Source organism: Manis pentadactyla, chromosome X (assembly GCF_030020395.1).
Source record: "Manis pentadactyla isolate mManPen7 chromosome X, mManPen7.hap1, whole genome shotgun sequence".
NCBI classification, from domain to species: Eukaryota; Metazoa; Chordata; class Mammalia; order Pholidota; family Manidae; genus Manis; species Manis pentadactyla.
Window position 1 is genome coordinate 68,314,673 of NC_080038.1, and position 19,149 is coordinate 68,333,821.

Consider the following 19,149-nt stretch of genomic DNA (forward strand, 5'->3'; position numbering starts at 1 on the left):
CTATTTCTTCCTTAAGCGATTGACAGAATTTACCAGAGAAATCATCTGTGCCCAGTGCCTGTTTTTGGAAGGTTATTAATTATTGATTAATTTCCTTAATAGATACAGACATATTCAGATCATCTATTTTTCCATGTGTGAAATTTTCTAGTTTGTATTTTTCAAGGAGTTAGCATTTTGTTGAAGTTATCAAATACGTAGGCAAGACACTTTCAGTGTTCTTCTATGTCCATGAGATCAGTAGTGATGACAATTTTTAATATGTATTGTTGCAATTTGTGTGTTCTCTCTTTGTTATTAATGGTTATTCTGGCTAGATCTAGTGATCACTTCAAAGAACTAGCTTTTGGTTTTGTTGATTTTTCTCTACTGATTTCTGTATTCCCTTTCATTGATTTATGTTCTCATACTTTTTTTCTGCTTGCTTTAGGACTACATTGCTTTTTTTTTCTCGTTTTTCCTCAGGGGGAAATTTAGATGATTTTTTACATTTCTTCTGGTTTGGGTGCATCCCACAGCTTTGATAAGTTGCATTTTTATTTATTTATAATATTCTTAAATTATTTTGAGACTTCTTCATTGACTCATGAGTTATTATAAGCATGGTGTAATTTCCAAACACTTAATATTTTCCAGCTATCTTTCTGTTATTGATTTACTACTTAATTACATTTTAACCTGAGAGCATATTTTGTATGATTTCTTTTCTTTATATTTGTTAACGTGAGACAACCCAGCAGTTAACTTTGCTGTAGTTTAGTTTCTGCTTAAGCTTGATTTATAACCAAAACGCATCTAAGAGAAAAGAACGACAAAAAAGTAAACACTGCTAAAGTTTGATTAATAGCCAAAACCAATCTAATAGAAAGAACAATATGTGTTAATTCCTGGAATCTGGTGTGAGTTATGAACAGTGTGCAACAGGAGCTACAAACAGTTCTTGTGATCCTTCTGAGGCAAACGCAGATGAGGAACATGCTGTGAAACTCACATAACAGGATGACTTGACTTAACACAATAGGAACATAAGAAACATATATAGTTCGTGGTTGGTTGATTCATTGAGAAAGTACATTCAATAATTATTAACCAATGATCGTTTTACTGTTTGCTGTAACCTAATAAAGATGCAGGGGCACACTGACTCATTGCTTAGTCTCCAAGGAAGTCTAAGCCCTCTGCATTAAACGTCATTCTGACTCAGTTTCTCATTTTTGCTGTCCCCGACTGCTACATCTGGTGCCCAGCGTGGGGCTTGAAAGTAACAGGTTTCAATTGACTTTAGGCCGATCAGAACTGAAAGGGAATTGTACACTCCGAGGAAAGCGAAACTTTCTGAATTATATTTGCAGGGTCATGGGAAATTCCCAGACCGCCCAGCAACAATATGCTGTTTTATTGCATACTTTACTTAAGGCTCTGGGGTTAAAGTTAAAAAATCAACTATGATAGAGTTGTTTGACTTGGTTAATAAGCATTGTTATTGGTTTAATCCACAAGGGAAAGCTGTATTGAATTTAAAATTCTGGAGACAGGTTTTGAGAGCTCTCCACCAAGCTCATCAGCAGGGGGAGCAAATTCCCTTGTCTGTCTGGTCTCTGTGTAATTTAATTAGTTTTGCCCTAGAACCTTTACAACCTGAATCTGAGGAATCTGTGAGAGTGGACGATGCTGAAGTTAATGATGAAAATGAGAAAAAAGAGGAGACCCAGAAAATACTGGGGGAGTGTCCTCGTTCTCATGAATCTCCTGCACGTCGATATGAAAGTCTCGGGACTTTACATATTGAATCATTATTTTCTGAGGAGGAATCATATATGGAAAAGGATTCTGAAACAGAAATAAAAAAGGATAGAAAATGTAGCTTTTCTCAGCTGCGTTCAGAAACTCCACATTTAAGTAATGGTTCTAAACATTCTATTGAAAAACAAATAGCTACTTTAACAACATTATTAGAATCACTAACTGCAACACTAAGTCCTTTGAAAAACAGAGTTGAATTTCCCCTAGTTAAGGAAGAAGATAAACACGTTTATCCAGTAAATACTTTTGATAATAAAGAAAGGGAGAAAGATGGCAGTGTGAGAGGAGAGACAGAGGCTTCCTCCTAAAACTGGATACAATTAGAATATTTAATTGGTGCAACTAATCCTAAGAGAGGAACAGGAAAGAGGATGGCGCAAGACTGCACACACCTGGAGAAAAGAGCAGACCCCACCAAACGAGGGGTAATGTACCAGAGCTATGGCTCCGTGGGACCCGAGCCCCTCCCTGACCCCAGCTCATCGGCAGGAGGAAGAGAAACAGAGCAGAGAGGGAGTGGAAGGCTTGGGACTGCTGAATACCTAGCTCCGGAGATCTGCTCTGGGAGCACAAACCTACATTTCATGAGACTCTCATGACTACCTGGTTGGAAAGTTAATATATGCAGAGTTCCTGGGGAGACTGGGATTCCGGATGCTTGTGGAAAGCAGGGATCCATATCCGGCTGCTTTGGGACAAAAACATACCTGTGTGACCAGCCCATTGGTTCAGGCAGTGGAGACAGGCACAGGACCCAAGAGGTGGGTAACAGCTCTCTCCTCCCACCAGGCACAAGTACCACTCCCCTGAGACCCCCAACATTGCTTCAGGGGCTGAGTAGCTCCATAATAGAGCTTCTGGACAATAGAGGGCGCCATATACAAACATGAAATGTCAAAGAAACCTTGTCCAGAGTAAAATTATTAATACAACTCCCAAGAAAGATTTAAATGATATGGACCTCGTGAATCTTCCTGAAAGAGAGTTCAAAATAAAAATCATCAACATTCTAATGGAGGTACGGAAAGACATCCAAGAACTCTGGAATGAATTCAGGTCAGAGATCCAATCATTGAAGAGAACGATGGAAGGTATTAAAAGCAGGTTGGATATGGTGGAGGAGACAATAAATGAAATAGAAACTAGAGAAGATGAATACAAAGAAGCTGAAAGAAAAAAGGATCTCTAAAAATGAAAGAATATTGAGAGAACTGTGTGACCAACCCAAGCGGAACAATATTCGCATTATAGGGATACCAGAAGAAGAAGAGAGAGAGAAAGGGATAGAAAGTGTCTTTGAGGAGGTAGTTGCTGAAAAAGTCCCCAATCTGGGGAAGGAGATAGTCTCTCAGGCCATGGAGATCCACAGATCTCCCAAGACAAGGGACCCAAGGAAGATAACACCAAGACACATAGTAATTACAATGGGAAAGATCAAGGATAAGGACAGACTGTTAAAAGCAGTCAGAGGCAGGAATAAGATCACATACAAAGGAAAGCCCATCAGGCTAATATCAGACTTCTCAGCAGAAACCTTACAGGCCAGAAGGGAGTGGCATGATGTATTTAATGCCATGAAGCAGAAGGGCCTGGAACCAAGATTACTTTAACTGGCAAGACTATCATTAAAATTTGAAGGAGGAATTAAACAATTTCCAGATAAGCAAAAGCTGAGAGAGTTTACCTCCCACAAGCCATCTCTGCAGTCTATTTTGGAGGGACTGCAATAGACGGTAGTGCTCCTAGGGTTGAATAGCTGTCACCAGAGGTAGTAAAACCAAAGTAGGGAGGGTGGAATAGCTGATTGCGAGGCAAATGCAAACTTAAATTGACTATCCCCAAAATCAATCAAGGGATAGAGAAAAAGTGCATAATTTGATACCTAATATATAAAGAATGAAGGAGGAAGAAAAAGGAGGAGAAATAGAAAAGAACCTTAAGATTGTGTTTGTAACAGCATACTAAGTGAGTTAAGTTAGACTCTTAGTAAGGAAAGTAACCTGGAACCTTTGGTAACCACAAATCTAAAGCCTGAAATGGCAATAAGTACACACTTATTGATAATCACCCTAAATGTAAATGGACTGAATGCACCAATCAAAAGACATAGAGTCACTGAATGGATAAAAAAAGCAAGACCCATCTATAAGAGACTCACATCAAACCCAAACACATGCACAGACTAAAAGTCAAGGGATGGAAAAAGATATTTCATGCAAACAATAAGGAGAAAAAAGCAGGTGTTGCAGTACTAGTATCAGAAAAATAGACTTCAAAACAAAGAAACTAACAAGAGATAAAGAAGGACATTACATAATGATAAAGGGCTCAGTCCAACAAGAGGATATAACCATTATAAATATATATGCACCCAACACAGGAGCACCAGCATATGTGAAACAAATACTAACAGAACTAAAGGAGGAAATAGACTACAATGCATTAATTTTAGGAGACTTCAACACACCATTCACTCCAAAGGACAGATCCACCAGACAGAAAATAAGTAAGGACACAGAGGCACTGAACAACACACTAGAACAGATGGACCTAACAGACATCTACAGAACTCTACACCCAAAAGCAACAGGATACACATTCTTCCCAAATGCATATGGAACATTCTCCAGAATACACCACATACTTGGCCACAAAAAGAGCCTCAGTAAATTCAAAATGATTGAAATTCTACCAACCAACTTTTCAGACCACAAAGGTATAAAACTAGAAATAAATTGTACAAAGAAAGCAAAAAGGCTCACAAACACATGGAGGCTTAACAACACACTTCTAAATAGTCAATGGATCAATGACCAAATTAAAATGGAGATACAGCAATATATGGAAATAAATGACAACAACAACACAAAGCCCCAACTTCTGTGGGATGCAGCGAAAGCAGTATTAAGAGGAAAGTATATAGCAATCCAAGCATATTTAAAGAAGGAAGAACAAACCCAAATAAATAGTCTAATGTCACAATTATGAAAATTGGAAAAAGAAGAACAAATGAGGCCTAAAGTCAGCAGAAGGAGGGACATAATAAAGATCAGAGAAGAAATAAACAAAATTGAGAAGAATAAAACAATAGAAAAAATCAATGAAACCAAGAGCTGGTTCTTTGAGAAAATAAACAAAATAGATAAGCCTCTAGCCAGACTTATTAAGAGAAAAAGAGAATCAACACACACCAACAGAATCAGAAATGAGAAAGGAGACATCATGAATGACCCCACAGAAATACAAAGAATTATTAGAGAATACTATGAAAACCTATATGCTAACAAGCCGGAAAACTCAGAAGAAATGGACAACTTCATAGAAAAATACAACCTTCCAAGACTGACTAACAAAGAAACACAAAATCTAAACAGACCAATTACCAGCAAAGAAATTGAAGCGGTAATCAAAAAACTACCCAAGAAAAAAAAACCCGGGCCAGATGGATTTACCTCAGAATTTTATCAGACATACAGAGAAGATATAATACCCATTCTCCTTAAGGTTTTCCAAAAAATAGAAAAGGAGGAAATACTCCCAAACTCATTCTATGAAGCCAACATCACCCTAATACCAAAACCAGGCAAAGACCCCACCGAAAAAGAAAACTACAGACCAATATCCCTGATGAATATAGATGCAAAAATACTCAATAAAATATTAGCAAACCAAATTCAAAAATATATCAAAAGGATCATACACCACAACAAAGTGGGATTCATCCCAGGGATGCAAGGATGGTACAACATTCAAAAATCCATCAACATCATCCACCACGTCAACAAAAAGAAAGACAGAAACCACATGATCATCTCCATAGATGCTGAAAAAGCATTCGACAAAATTCAACATCCATTCATGATAAAAACTCTTAGCAAAATGGGTATACAGGGCAAGTACCTTAACATAATAAAGGACATATATGATAAACCCACAGTCAACATCATACTGAATAGCAAGAAGCTGAAAGGTTTTCCACTGAGATCGGGAACTAGACAGGGATGCCCACTCTCCCCACTGTTATTCAACATAGTACTGGAGGTCCAAGCCACTGCAATTAGACAAAACAAAGAAATACAAGGAATCCAGATTGGTAAAGAAGTTAAACTGTCACTATTTGCAGATGACATGATATTGTACATAAAAAACCCTAAAGACTCCACTCCAAAACTACTAGAACTGATATCGGAATACAGCAAAGTTGCAGGATACAAAATCAAAACACAGAAATCTGTGGCTTTCCTGTACACTAACGATGAACCAATAGAAAGAGAAATCAGGAAAACAATTCCATTCACAATAGCATCAAAATAATAAAATACCTAGGAATAAACCTAACCAAAGAAGTGAAAGACCTATACCCTGAAGACTATAAGACACTCTTAAGAGAAATTAAAGAGGACACTAACAAATGGAAACTCATCCCATGCTCTTGGCTAGGAAGAATTAATATCGTCAAAATGGCCATCCTGCCCAAAGCAATATACAGATTTGATGCAATCCCTATCAAATTAACAACAACATTCTTCAATGAACTGGAACAAATAGTTCAAACATTCATATGGAAACACCAGAAGACCCCGAATAGCCAAAGCAATCGTGAGAAAGAAGAATAAAGTGGGGGGGATCTCACTCCCCAACTTCAAGCTCTACTACAAAGCCATAGTAATCAAGACAATTTGGTAGTAGCACAAGAACAGAGCCACAGACCAGTGGAACAGATTAGAGATTCCAGACATTAACCCAAACATATATGGTCAATTAATATTTGTTAAAGGAGCCATAGACATACAATGGGGAAATGACAGTCTCTTCAACAGATGGTGCTGGCAAAACTGGACAGCTATATGTAAGAGAATGAAACTGGATCACTGTCTAACCCCATACACAAAAGTAAATTCAAAATGGATCAAAGACCTGAAAGTAATTCATGAAACCATAAAACTGTAAGGAAAAAACATAGGCAAAAATCTCTTGTGCATAAACATTAGTGACTTCTTCATGAACATATCTCCCCAGGCAAGGAAATCAAAAGCAAAAATGAACAAGTGGGACTATATCAAGCTGAAAAGCTTCTGTACAGCAAAGGACACCATTAATAGAACAAAAAGGTACCCTACAATATGGGAGAATATATTCGTAAATGACAGATCCGATAAAGGCTTGACATCCAAAATATATAAAGAGCTCATGCACCTCAACAAACAAAAAGCAAATAATCCAATTAAAAAATGGGCACAGGAGCTGAACAGTTCTCCAAATAATAAATTCAGATGGCCAACAGACACATTAAAAGATGCTCCACATCGCTAATTATCAGAGAAATGAAAATTAAAACCACAATGAGATATCACCTCACACCGGTAAGGATGGCCACCATCCAAAAGACAAACAGCAACAAATGTTGGTGAGGCTGTGGAGAAAGGGGAACCCTCCTACACTGCTGATGGGAATGTAAATTAGTTCAACCATTGTGGAAAGCAGTATGGAGGTTCCACAAAAAGCTCAAAATAGACTTACCATTTGACCCAGGAATTCCACTTCTAGGAATTTACCCTAAGAATGCAGCACTTCAGTTTTAAAAAGACAGATGCACCCCTGTGTTTATTGCAGCACTATTTACCATAACCTAGAAATGGAAGCAACCTAAGTGTCCATCAGTAGATGAATGCATAAAGAAGATGTGGTACATATACACAATGGAATATTATTCAGCTATAAGAAGAAAAAAAAATCCTACAATTTGCAACAACATGGATGGAGCTAGAGGGTTTTATGCTCAGTGAAATAAGCCAAGCAGACAAAGACAAATACCAAATGATTTCACTCATCTGTGGTGTATAAGAACAAAGGAAAAACTGAAGGAACAAAACAGCAGCAGAATCACGGAACCGAAGAATGAACTAACAGTTACCAAAGGGAAAGTGACTGGGGAGAATGGGAGGGTAGGGGGGTACAAGGGTGGGGAAGAAGAAAGGGAGTATTATGATTAGCATGTATAATGTGGGGGGTGGGGGAAAGGGGAGGGCTGTGCAACACAGAGAAGACAAGTAGTGATTCTACAACATCTTACTGTGCTGATGGACAGTGACTGTAATGGGGTTTCTGGGGGGGACTTGGGGTAGGGGAGAGCCTAGAAAACATAATGTTCTTCATGTAAATGTAGATTAATGATAAAAAAATAAAATAAAATAAAATAGAAATTTAAAAAAAAGAAAGGGAACTTGTCCCTACAGCCCCTCCTTTATCTCCATATCAGGAATTTCCACCTAAGTTAACTGTTCCCATTCCTCAAGTTTCAACAACAGCTCAATCCATCTTAAATGCAAGAAGAGAGGGAGATATTGATGCTTTCTCACTGCCTATTTCAGCTTCTGCGTTTCCTGTCAGTGAACAACAAATGCCTGCTAATGACCAATATCCTCAAGAATATCCACAATTTGAATACACTCCCTTACCTTTTAAAGTTATAGGACTTGAAACAAGCAGTGACTATGTATGGAATGCAATCTAATTATGTTAAAGGACTGTTACAAGGATTAGCACAGGAATACCGCTTAATCCCCTATGACTGGGATATGTTACCTAGAACAGTGGCCTTTAACAAAAGAGAAGCTTCAAGCATTAGAGCAATTAATACAAGAACAGCTGTCTGCTGGACATATAGAAGATTCTGTTAGTCCATGGAATTTTCCTATTTTTGTTATTAAGAAAAAATAAGGAAAATGGAGAATGCTGACATTTGTATATTTTAAGAAAAATAAACGCTGTTATTCAACCTACAGGTCCTCTACAACCTGGACTGCCACAACCCAGTATGATTCCCCTAGATTAGAATATTAAAATAATTGATTTAAAAGATTGCTTTTTCTGCATTCCATTACAACCTTCTGATTGTGAAAAATTTGATTTTACTATTCCATCTCCCAATAATTATAAACTTACAAGTCGATGTCAATGGAAAGTTTTACCTCAAGGAATGTTAAATAGCCCTACATTATGTCAATACTTTGTTACTCAACCTTTAGTAAAATTAAGGAGAAAATCTCCTGATTCCTTAATTATTCATTATATGGATGACATTTTAATTGCTCATAAAAATTTGCTCACTTTACAAACCCTCTTTAAGCAAGCTGTTATAGAATTAACCGCTTCTGGTCTTATTATTGCTTCTGACAAGGTACAGAATAGTACTCCATGTAACTATTTAGGAAGTATAATTTAAAGAACAAAGATTCTTCCACAAAAAATTCAAATTAGGAGAGACAGTCTCAGGACTCTAAATGATTTTCAAAAGCTCTCAGGTGATATTAATCCGCTTCCCCCTTCATTGGGAATTCCAACCTATTTACTCAAGCATTTATTTAATACTTTAAATGGGAATTCTGAGTTAAATAGTCCTAGACAATAGACACCTCAAGCTGAAAAAGAATTAGAATGGATAGAGGAACATATGAGAAATAGCTATTTAGATTTTATTTATCCACAATATGATTTTGAATTATTAGTCTTCCCTTCTGAGCATTCCCCTACTGGTATTTTATGGCAAAAAGGAAAAATTCTAGAATGGATATTTGTACCACATAAGGCATCAAAGAAATTACTTACATATATAGATAAAATTTGTCAGTTAACTATTCGTGGGCACTTACAATTGCATGCCTTGATTGCACAAGACCCTTACCAAATCGTTGCTCCCCTTACTAACATCCAAATAGCTGACAACTGGAAATTGAATGATAGCTGGCAAATAGCCTTTGCCAACTACATAGGAAATATTAATAATCATTTTCCAAAAGACAACGTATTCAATTTCTTAAAAAATCTCAATGGATTTGTACTGACATTATTAAAACTCATCGTATCCCAAAAGCTGATACTTATTAAACAGATGCTAATAAGGAAGGCAAAGCAGGATATAGTGAAAAAACTACAAAAATTGTTCGAACTTCTTATCTCTCAGTACAAAAAGCTGAATTATATGTTCTTATTATGTTATTACAAAATGTTACAAATCCCCTTAATATTGCTACTGACTCACAATATGTTGAATATACGGCAAAACATATTTACTCTGTTACTCTGTTTGGTGATTGCACTGAATTGCATCAATTATTTTGTACTTTGTAACAATTATTGTATGATAGACATCATGACCTTTATATTACTCATATCTGAGCACATATCTCCCTCCCTGGACCAATGACTAAAACTAATGAACATATTGATAAGTTACATATTGGATCCCTATTGACTGCCAAGGCATGGCATGAACAAACTCATGTTAACAGAAAAGGTTTACAGGTTAAATTCCACCTCACTAAAGAACAGGCTCAAAATATTATTTATCAATGCCCTCAGTGTACTCAAATTCAAAGTAAACCTTACACCCCAGGGGGCAATCCAAGAGGACTGCACCCTAATGAACTGTGGCAAATGGATGTCACCCATATTCCAGAGTTTGGAAAGCTATCTTTTGTTCATTGCTTAGTTGATATGTATTCTAGTTTTAGATGGGCTTCTGCACTATCACTAGAAAAGGCTGATAATGTAATTCAACATTTACTAGAAGCTTTTAATGTTATGGGATTGCCAACTAAAATCAAAACAAATAATGCCCCTAGTTATCTTTCAGCAAAATTACAAAAGTTTCTCTCCCAATGGGATATTAAGTATGTTACTGGAATTCCATATAACCCTCAGGGACAAGCAATTATTGAAAGACATAATCGTACATTAAAAGAGACGTTGCTTAAACAAAAAGGGGGATATGGTGGCATAGAAACTCCCCATATGAGAATACATAGCACATTATTTACCCTGAATTTTTTAAATTTAAACAATACAGGTTCATCAGCAGTGCACAGATATTGGGTACAGGAAAAGCCTCCTGAAATAAATCAGCCTGCTTTTTATAAAAATGACATGGGAGAATGGGAATCAGGGATGGTTCAAAGGTGGGGCCGAGGATATGCTTGTTTCATTACAGAAACAGGAGAAACTGTGTGGATCCCAGCTAAAAAGATAAAACCCAAAAAATGAACGAAAGGCCTCGATTTGATGTTGAACCTCCAGTTGATGAGATGCAAGCCATGATTATTGTAAGATCCAGAGTTCGAGTTCCGTTACCAAGAACTCAAAAAGTGAATCCCCCAACATGGGGACAACTAAAAAAGATGACACAGGAAGCTGAAAAAATTACACAACTGACCGGACAGGCACACAATGCTTCAAATTTGTTCTTCGCTGTGATTGCTGTGGTCACAATTAGAGGTAAGTTCTGCTAATGGCATTAATCATTCATATTGGGCTTACATTCCTAACTCCCCAATCAAGCAAGTTATTCATTCGCTCTCTGAAATGGTCCCAATATATGTTAATGATTCCAATGGGACTCCTGGTGCTTATGATACTCGTACCCCATTAAGGCCAGAAGAGGGCATGAAAATTGTAAATTATGCAGTGGGAGTAGAGGGGATACCCATTTGTATTAGGCATGAATACCATTGCTTGAAAATGCAACCAGCTGCATGGCTATCCATTGTCAAAAACGATACCAATAAAAAGTTATTCCTTCTTCAAGCATTCGGATTCCACAAAAAAGATAATACAAAAGATCATACCCCGATTTGCCCACCTGCACCTAGACAATAGCTACGAAAATCAGTGAATGGGTGCACTGGACGAATTGTCAAGGGGAAATAGGTCAGGTTTTATTTAATACTTCCTATGGAAGCGTCATTGATTGGAGCCCTCAAGGTTCCGCCCAGACCAAAAGACAGGGGCATGACCTGAAATGGTGTAAATATATTAAAGGCATTAATCACACCATTGTCACGTTTCTAATGAGACCATTTATTGGCATGGAGGTGGAATGTCTCCTCCTGCCCCACATTTACCTTTTGGGTCCCTGCAATATCACTTATGGAAAATTCCCTCAGCTTTATGGGGTCTGTTAGCTTGGAAAGACCATATTTGGAATGATAGCATTACAAAAAGTAGTCGATTGAGTTTTACAAAAAATGAGAGCCATTATATTACAGTCTGTGTCAGATTGCCTTATTTAATTATGATTGGTCACACAGTGTGGAATTCGTCCAGATATTCCATCTCCTCTGTAAACTGTTCATTCTATACTTGTATAAATAACTCTGTTCCTTTTTCCACAAAATATGGTCTTTATATTCTGAAGGATAGAACAGGTCTCTGGCTTCCAGTTCAACTACACCGAAAGTGGGAAAATTGTCCAAGCATGATGCTTCTCCAATATACTATTGATAATCTTCTGAAAAGAACTAAACGAATGATTGGATTAATCATTGCAGCTGTCCTGGGGATCATAGCCATAACTGTAACTGCTGCAACCGCTGGGGTCGCACTTCGACAATGTGTTCAGACGGTTGACTTTGTTAATAACTGGCATTCTAATTCATCAAAATTGTGGACCACTCAAAGACGGATAGTGGAATTAATGCACATTGACTGATTTGCAACAAGCAGTTATTATGCAAGGAGATCAAATTGTTAGTTTGAAACATCAAATTTCTATAAAATGTGATTGGAATACAACTAGATTTTGTGTTACTCCTATACCTTATAGTCATACTTACTTTCCCTGGGATAATGTTAAAAAAACATTTGTTAAATCATGGTAATATGACTCAAGAAATATTAGACCTTCAACAGCACATTACTGATACTTTCCAGAAACAATTACAAGTATTAAGTGGTTCTAATCTATTGGAAAGCATTGCAGATGGAATAAGTAGTCTGGACCCGATAAATCAGTTTAAAAATTATAGTGGTTCCACTGCTACACTTACAATAATTGTATTGTGTTTGTTATTTGTGTTTTGTGTAGTCTGGAGAAGAGCAACCCGAAAACGTCAACGTGCTCAACAGCAATCAGCAGTCTTCTCATTAATGTTACAAAAGATGCAAGGTAAACAAAAAGGGGGAAATGTAGACACCCCAGCAGGTAACTTTGCTGTAGTTTAGTTTCTGCTTAAGCTTGATTTATAACCAAAACTCATCTAAGAGAAAAGAACAATATGTTTGCTGCTTAAGTTTGATTAATAGCCAAAACCAATCTAATAGAAAGAACAATATGTGTTAATTCCTGGAATCTGGTGTCAGTTATGAACAGTGTGCAACAGGAGCTGCAAACAGTTCTTGTGATCCTTCTGAGGCAAACCCAGACAAGGAACATGCTGTGATACTCCAGATGATTTGACTTAACACAATGGAAACAGAAGAAACATATCTAGTTCGCGGTTGGTTGATTCGTTTAAAAAGTACATTTAATAATTATTAACCAATGATTGTTTTACCGCTTGCTGTAACCTGATAAAGACGCAGGGGCACACTGACTCGTTGCTTAGTCTCCAAAGGAAGTCTAAGCCCTCTGCATTAAACGTCATTCTGACTCGGTTTCTCATTTTTGCAGTCTCCAACTGCAACATTAAGGTATGCTTTTTGGTCAAGACTGTGGTCTATTTCTGTGAATGTTTCATATGAACTTAAGAAGTGCATTCTGTTCTTTGGTACAGAGCATTCTATAAATGTAAATTAAATCGATTTGCTTTACTGTGCTGTTCAGGTCAACTATATCCCTACTGATTTTCTGTCTGCTTGATCTATCTTACTGACAGAGGGGTATGGAAGTTTCCAACTGCAGTAGACACAGGTAAATTGACAGTCTTGTTACATGCACACACATTAAGGTTTGTCATGCTTTCTTGTAGAGGAGAAATTCCCCTAATAACGTTCCTTGTCTGTAATCTGTGTAGTCTGAAATTAATATAGCTATTCCATCTTTGTTTTGATTGGTGTTAATACAACATGTCTCTCTATTCTTCACTTTTAAGCTTTATAAGTCCTTTTAATTAAATTGGATTTTGTAGACTACATATAGTTTGGACTTATTTGTTCACTTTGACAATCTTTATAATTAATCTCAATCTTTTAATGTTTTTATAGTATTCATATTTAAGTGTTGATATAGTTGGATTTGTATATACTATACTTGTAACTTTTTCTGTACATCACGTTTACTCATTTTCTCCCTTCTCTAGTTTTAATCAAGCATTTTATTTGATTCCATTTTATCTCCTCTCTTAGCATATGATAAAAGCTTCCTTTAAAAAAATTAGTCCTGCCCTAGTGTTTATGAGATACATGTTAAGATAATGTAAGCCTACCATCAAATAGTAATCTATACTTCATGTATGGTGTAGAAATATGATACAAGAATCCCCCTTCCAGTTACTTGTAACATTGCTGTCATGCATTTAACTTATCCCTATTTAATACTTACCAAAATATCACTACTATTATTGCTTCTAACACAGTTATCTTTCCTATCTACTATGAATTAGAAAAATAAAATGTACTTATTATTTTTTATTCCTTTTCAGGTATTTTTGCTGTCTTTAAACTCAACTTTCTGAACTGTATCATTTTTCTTCTAAATAATTTAACATTTATTCTAGGACATGTCTGTAGGTGATGAATTTCTTCAATTTTGGTTTTCTGAAAAAGTGTTTAGTTTTCTTCACTTTTGAAGGAAAATTTTCCTGGATATAGAATTATAAGTTGGTGTGTTTTTCTTTTCTCCTTTCAAAACTTTACATTTTTTACTACACTCTCTTGAATGTTTACTGATGGATTTTCCAATGAAATTCTCATCCTTTTCATCTATATGGAAGGTGTATTTTTCCCTCTAGCTTCTTTTAAACTTTCTCTCTCTGCCTTGTGTTTTCTGCAATGTGAATATGATATGCCTAGGAGTTTCATTTTGTTTTGTTTTTATTTATTCCTATTTGGTATTTTCTGAGTGTCTTGTAGCTGTGGTTTTGTGTCTGTCATTGATTTCAGAAAATAATGTGCTATTACTTAAATATTTCTTCTGCTCTATTCTATGTTTTTTCTTCTGTTATTCAAATTATGCATATGCTATGACTTTTTATCTCACAATAATAAGATGTTCTGCTCTCTTGGATTTTTCTTTCACTAGTTTTTCTGTTTGACTTTTAGTTTGGGGAGTTTTTATTGACCTTTCCTCAAGTTCACTGATTCTTTCCTTGGCTGTGTCTAGTCTACACATAAGCCCATCAAAGGCATTTTCAATTATCTTAAAGAGTCTTTTTAAATTTCTAGGATTCCTTTATATTCTTTATTATAGTTTCCATCTCTCTGCCTACATAACCCATCTGTTCTTGCATGTTGTCTACCTTTTCCATAAGAGTCCTTAACATTTTAATCATAGTTATTTATTCATCATCTGCTATCTGATACTTCTGAAATCTATTTTATATCAGAGTCTGGTTCTGAAGCTTGTTTTGTCTCTTCAGATTGATTTTGCCTGCCTTTTCCATATATTATGTACTCTTTTCCTGAAATCAAGACACTGTATTGGGTAATAGGATCTGAGGTAAAAATAGGCCATTAGTGTGAGGTTTTATATTAATTTGATGAGAAGTTGGTCTGTATTCAATGTTTGCTGTAGCTTTATACATCAGAGGCTTCAGTTTCCTCTTATGTTTCTAGTTTTTGTCTTTCCTGTTGTGTTTGGGCTTCCTTAATAATTTCTTGTCAGATAGAGCTTGTGTCTTCCAACTCTTCCAGTTGTGGTCCACTGTTACTTTACTGTGGTACATTGTTGGTGTGGTGGAAAGTTGTGAAGAAAGGAAAGTGTCATATAATCTTATGACTATGTCTTAGACTTGTAGTGTACCAGTGTCTCTGGGCTCTGGCCTTAACTATTGTTTCTTAGATTTTCCCCTCCTTATGTGAGACAACAAAGCCAAGGCAGCTGGAGTCAGAGAACTTCACTTTCTCCAAGGTGGAACAAGGATCTGGTAAATTGTTTTCCCCTGGAGAGTAGAACTTTTCTATGGACAATACTTAAGGTTTATTTGACATTGTTTACTCTCTCCCCTTCCCTCTGATAGAATCTTCTCTGTGTGAACCTAGTGGGTTTCCGAAAACTAAAACTCATGGAAGTGTTGGTGCCTTCCTCACCTGAGGCCACCCAGAAATTTCAAGCTCTCATACTAGTCCACACTCAGCTTGCAGAAATTCATTCAAATGCCAGTTTATGACTCCAGTAGCTTCTGCTGCAGATGATCTGACTTTTGTTGTGAATCTGCATTTGCCTCTGTCTCTCCAGATTTCAGGGTGGCAGCTTTTCCTGAAACCTCAGTTCTCTGATGGGTCCAAAAAAATCATTGATTTTCATCTTATTTGGCCTTTTCCTTGTTTTAATGATGGGTGTGAAGACTTCTGAGCTATTTTATGATGGAGCTGAAGTCTAAAGTCTCCAAGTACCCCCTATTTAAGAAATAAATAGAATATGTAATCAAAACCCTCCTTTGAAAGACAACTGAGATCCAGGTGGCTTCACTGCTGACTCCTATGCAATATGTATGGATAAAATAATACCATTCTGACAGAAGCAGCTTCAAAAATAGAGGAAGAGTGAGTATTTTCCAAATTATTTTACAGGGTTAGCATAACTGTAGTTTCAAATTCTGATGCAGATACTAAAAGAAGACCAAATTAACCAATATGCCATGAAGTGAAGATGTGAATTCTTAAACAAAATTTTATTAAGTTGAATACATCAGTAAATGCAAAGGATAACACCTCATGACTAAGTGGCTTTGGCCAAAGATGTAGGTTGGTTCAACATAGAAAATCAACTGATATAATGGACTAAAAGAATAATGATATAATTATCATAAAACAGATGCAGGGAAAAATGAAAAGTTTCAACAAACACTCATTTTTTTAAATGTCAGCCAATAAAGAATAGAAAATACCTTCAATCGATGAAAGGTGTCTATGAGAATTGTACAGCCAACATCATACTTAATGGTAAAATGTGGAAGGCAAGGATGGCCACTCTTATCACTATTGGAGAGTAGATCTTTCTACTACTATTTATAATATTATGTACTACTATTTGTAATAGTATTTAAATAACATTTCACTTTAGTATTTAAAAACCTAGCTAATTCAATAATGCAAGAAGAAGAAATAAAATGCAGAAAGATTGGAAAGAACTAAGAAACAATGTCATTTTTAGATGACATCATTGCATACACTGAAACTGCTAAGAATTGAAAAAAATAGATATAATACATGGCTACAGGAGGGCATGGAATACAAGGTCAATAATTTTTAAATGTACTTCTATATAAAAATTATGACATGAAATAAAAATACCTTTTTAAAATAATATTGAGATTTTAAATAATGGTTGTAAAAACAACAAATGTGCCAAATCAGGAATTGGTTAGCAAATCAGGAAAATAAGAAATTGCTGGGCCTCTGTGGTTATCCAGCCCATACCTTGTTTTAATTAATAAGCTTTTATTGAAATACAGCCATGTTTATTGGTTTATATATTGCTATGCCTGCTTTCCCATTATAACACTGAGGAGTTCTGGCACAGACTGCTTGGAACAATAATTATGCCTCTTAAAAATTCTACTGACTCCTATGCTAGGCCACTACACTGAAAAGTAAAAAATTATTTCTGAGGTGAGGAAAGCAAACTTACAGCAATGGAAAGATATACTATGCTTATGGCTAAAAAGACTCAAAATTATTGAGATGGACATTTGTCAAATAGGTATATTGATTCAAGAACACCAAAACAAAAATCTCATCAGGATTTTTAAAGGAGTACATGAGTTAGTCATAAAATTTATATAAATATATAAACTTGAAAAGGATGTAGAACACCTGAAAATATACTGAAAAAATAAGAATAACATGATAAGATTGAAATGACCAGCTATCAAGATTTCTATGAATCTACAGAATTTTAGACAATGTGCTATTGGACAATGGGCAGACAAAGTTGATCAGGGGTTACCAAACTACAACCCATGGATCAAAACTGGCACATTAACTATTTTTGAATATGCTGGGAGCAAAGATTTATTTTTTCATTTTCAGATGCTATAAACAAATAAAAGAATAATATTCCATGGCACACAATGGTTATAAGAAATGTAAATTTCAGTGTACACAGATAAAGGTTGACTGGGGAATAACCCAACAGAAAATAAGCACTGAAACTCACCACCCTCTGTTTCCACAATCAAGTATTTTGGCATTGGAGTATAAACTACTCATCTTACAGGCTGACAAACTATGTGGGTTTGGTGGGGTACACAGAAGCACAGAGGAATGGATTTCAAACAAATCTCTGATTCTACTGCACTAGATTATGTATGCACAAATTCCATTGTCTGTGTTTCTCTTAGAAGAGGTATGGGCCAAGATAATGATGTACTGGCTTTCTCCTTCCCTGCCTTTTTTCCTAGAGTAACCAAGGTACAGTAATCTAGACAGTGTGGTATTGGGATAGGGATAAACCAGTGCTTAATGGGACAGAAATGAGTGCAGAAATAGAACCATATGTTATGGTCAGTTCCTTCTACAGTAAGGTGCCAAGGAGTTCGATGAGGAAAGTTGAATTTCCTTCTACAAATAATGTTAGAATCCACTGAGGAAAAATAAAAACTAAAAATGAAACCAATATCATTGGCAAAACATGCAGAAATAATTTTTTATTTTTAAATGAATCTAAAACTAAATGTAAAAGTTAGAAACAATTCTTCTGAAGGAAAACTTCAGTGAATATCTCTGAATGAATATCCTTGACCTTTGCCTAGGCCAAGATGTCTTAGACAGGACAACAATGGTACCTATTGAAGAAAGACTCAATGAACTGAACTGTTGAAAATGTATGACATTGTTCTTCCAGTGAAACTATCAACACACCTAATGAACTAAAACTAACAAAAGATTACCACACCAAACCTTGGTAAGGATACGGAGCCATTAAAACACTCATAAATGTGGTGTTTGTCTTTCTCTGTCCTACTTATTTCACTTAGCATAATACCCTCTAGGTGGATCCATACTGTTGCAAATGGCAACATTTCATTCTTCTTTATGGTTGAATAATATTCCATTGTATATATGTACCACCCCTTCTTTACTCACTCATCTACTGATGGACACTTTGGTTGCTTCCATATCTTGACTTTTGTAAGTAATGCAGCAAAAAACATAGGGGTGCGCATACCTTTTTGAATCACACATTTTGTTTCCTTTGGGTAAATTCCCCAAAGTGGAATTACTGGGTCAAAAGATGTTTCTATTTTTAGTTTTTGAGAAACCTTCATACTGCTTTCCATAGTGGCTACACCAATTTACATTCCACCAGCAGTGTACTTGGGTGCCTTTTTCTGCACATCCTCAACAACAATTGTTATTTATTTTCTTCTGGGTAGTAACCATTCTGACTGGTGTGAGGTGATATCTCAT

At 36.1% G+C, this 19,149-nt stretch overlaps 1 long non-coding RNA gene across 2 annotated transcripts; it reads left to right on the forward strand.

Moving 5' to 3' along the window:
- The first annotated feature begins 13,116 nt into the window (after positions 1 to 13,116).
- LOC118921096 (uncharacterized) lies at positions 13,117 to 18,675 on the forward strand. Of its 2 annotated transcripts, XR_005028192.2 has the most exons (4): positions 13,117 to 13,269; positions 13,403 to 13,489; positions 16,083 to 16,281; positions 18,492 to 18,675. It is a non-coding gene; the product is annotated as an uncharacterized LOC118921096 (long non-coding RNA). The 2 variants fall into 2 exon arrangements; XR_005028191.2 differs by lacking the exon at positions 13,403 to 13,489 and having other exon boundaries at positions 13,130 to 13,269.
- Positions 18,676 to 19,149: the final 474 nt, after the last annotated feature.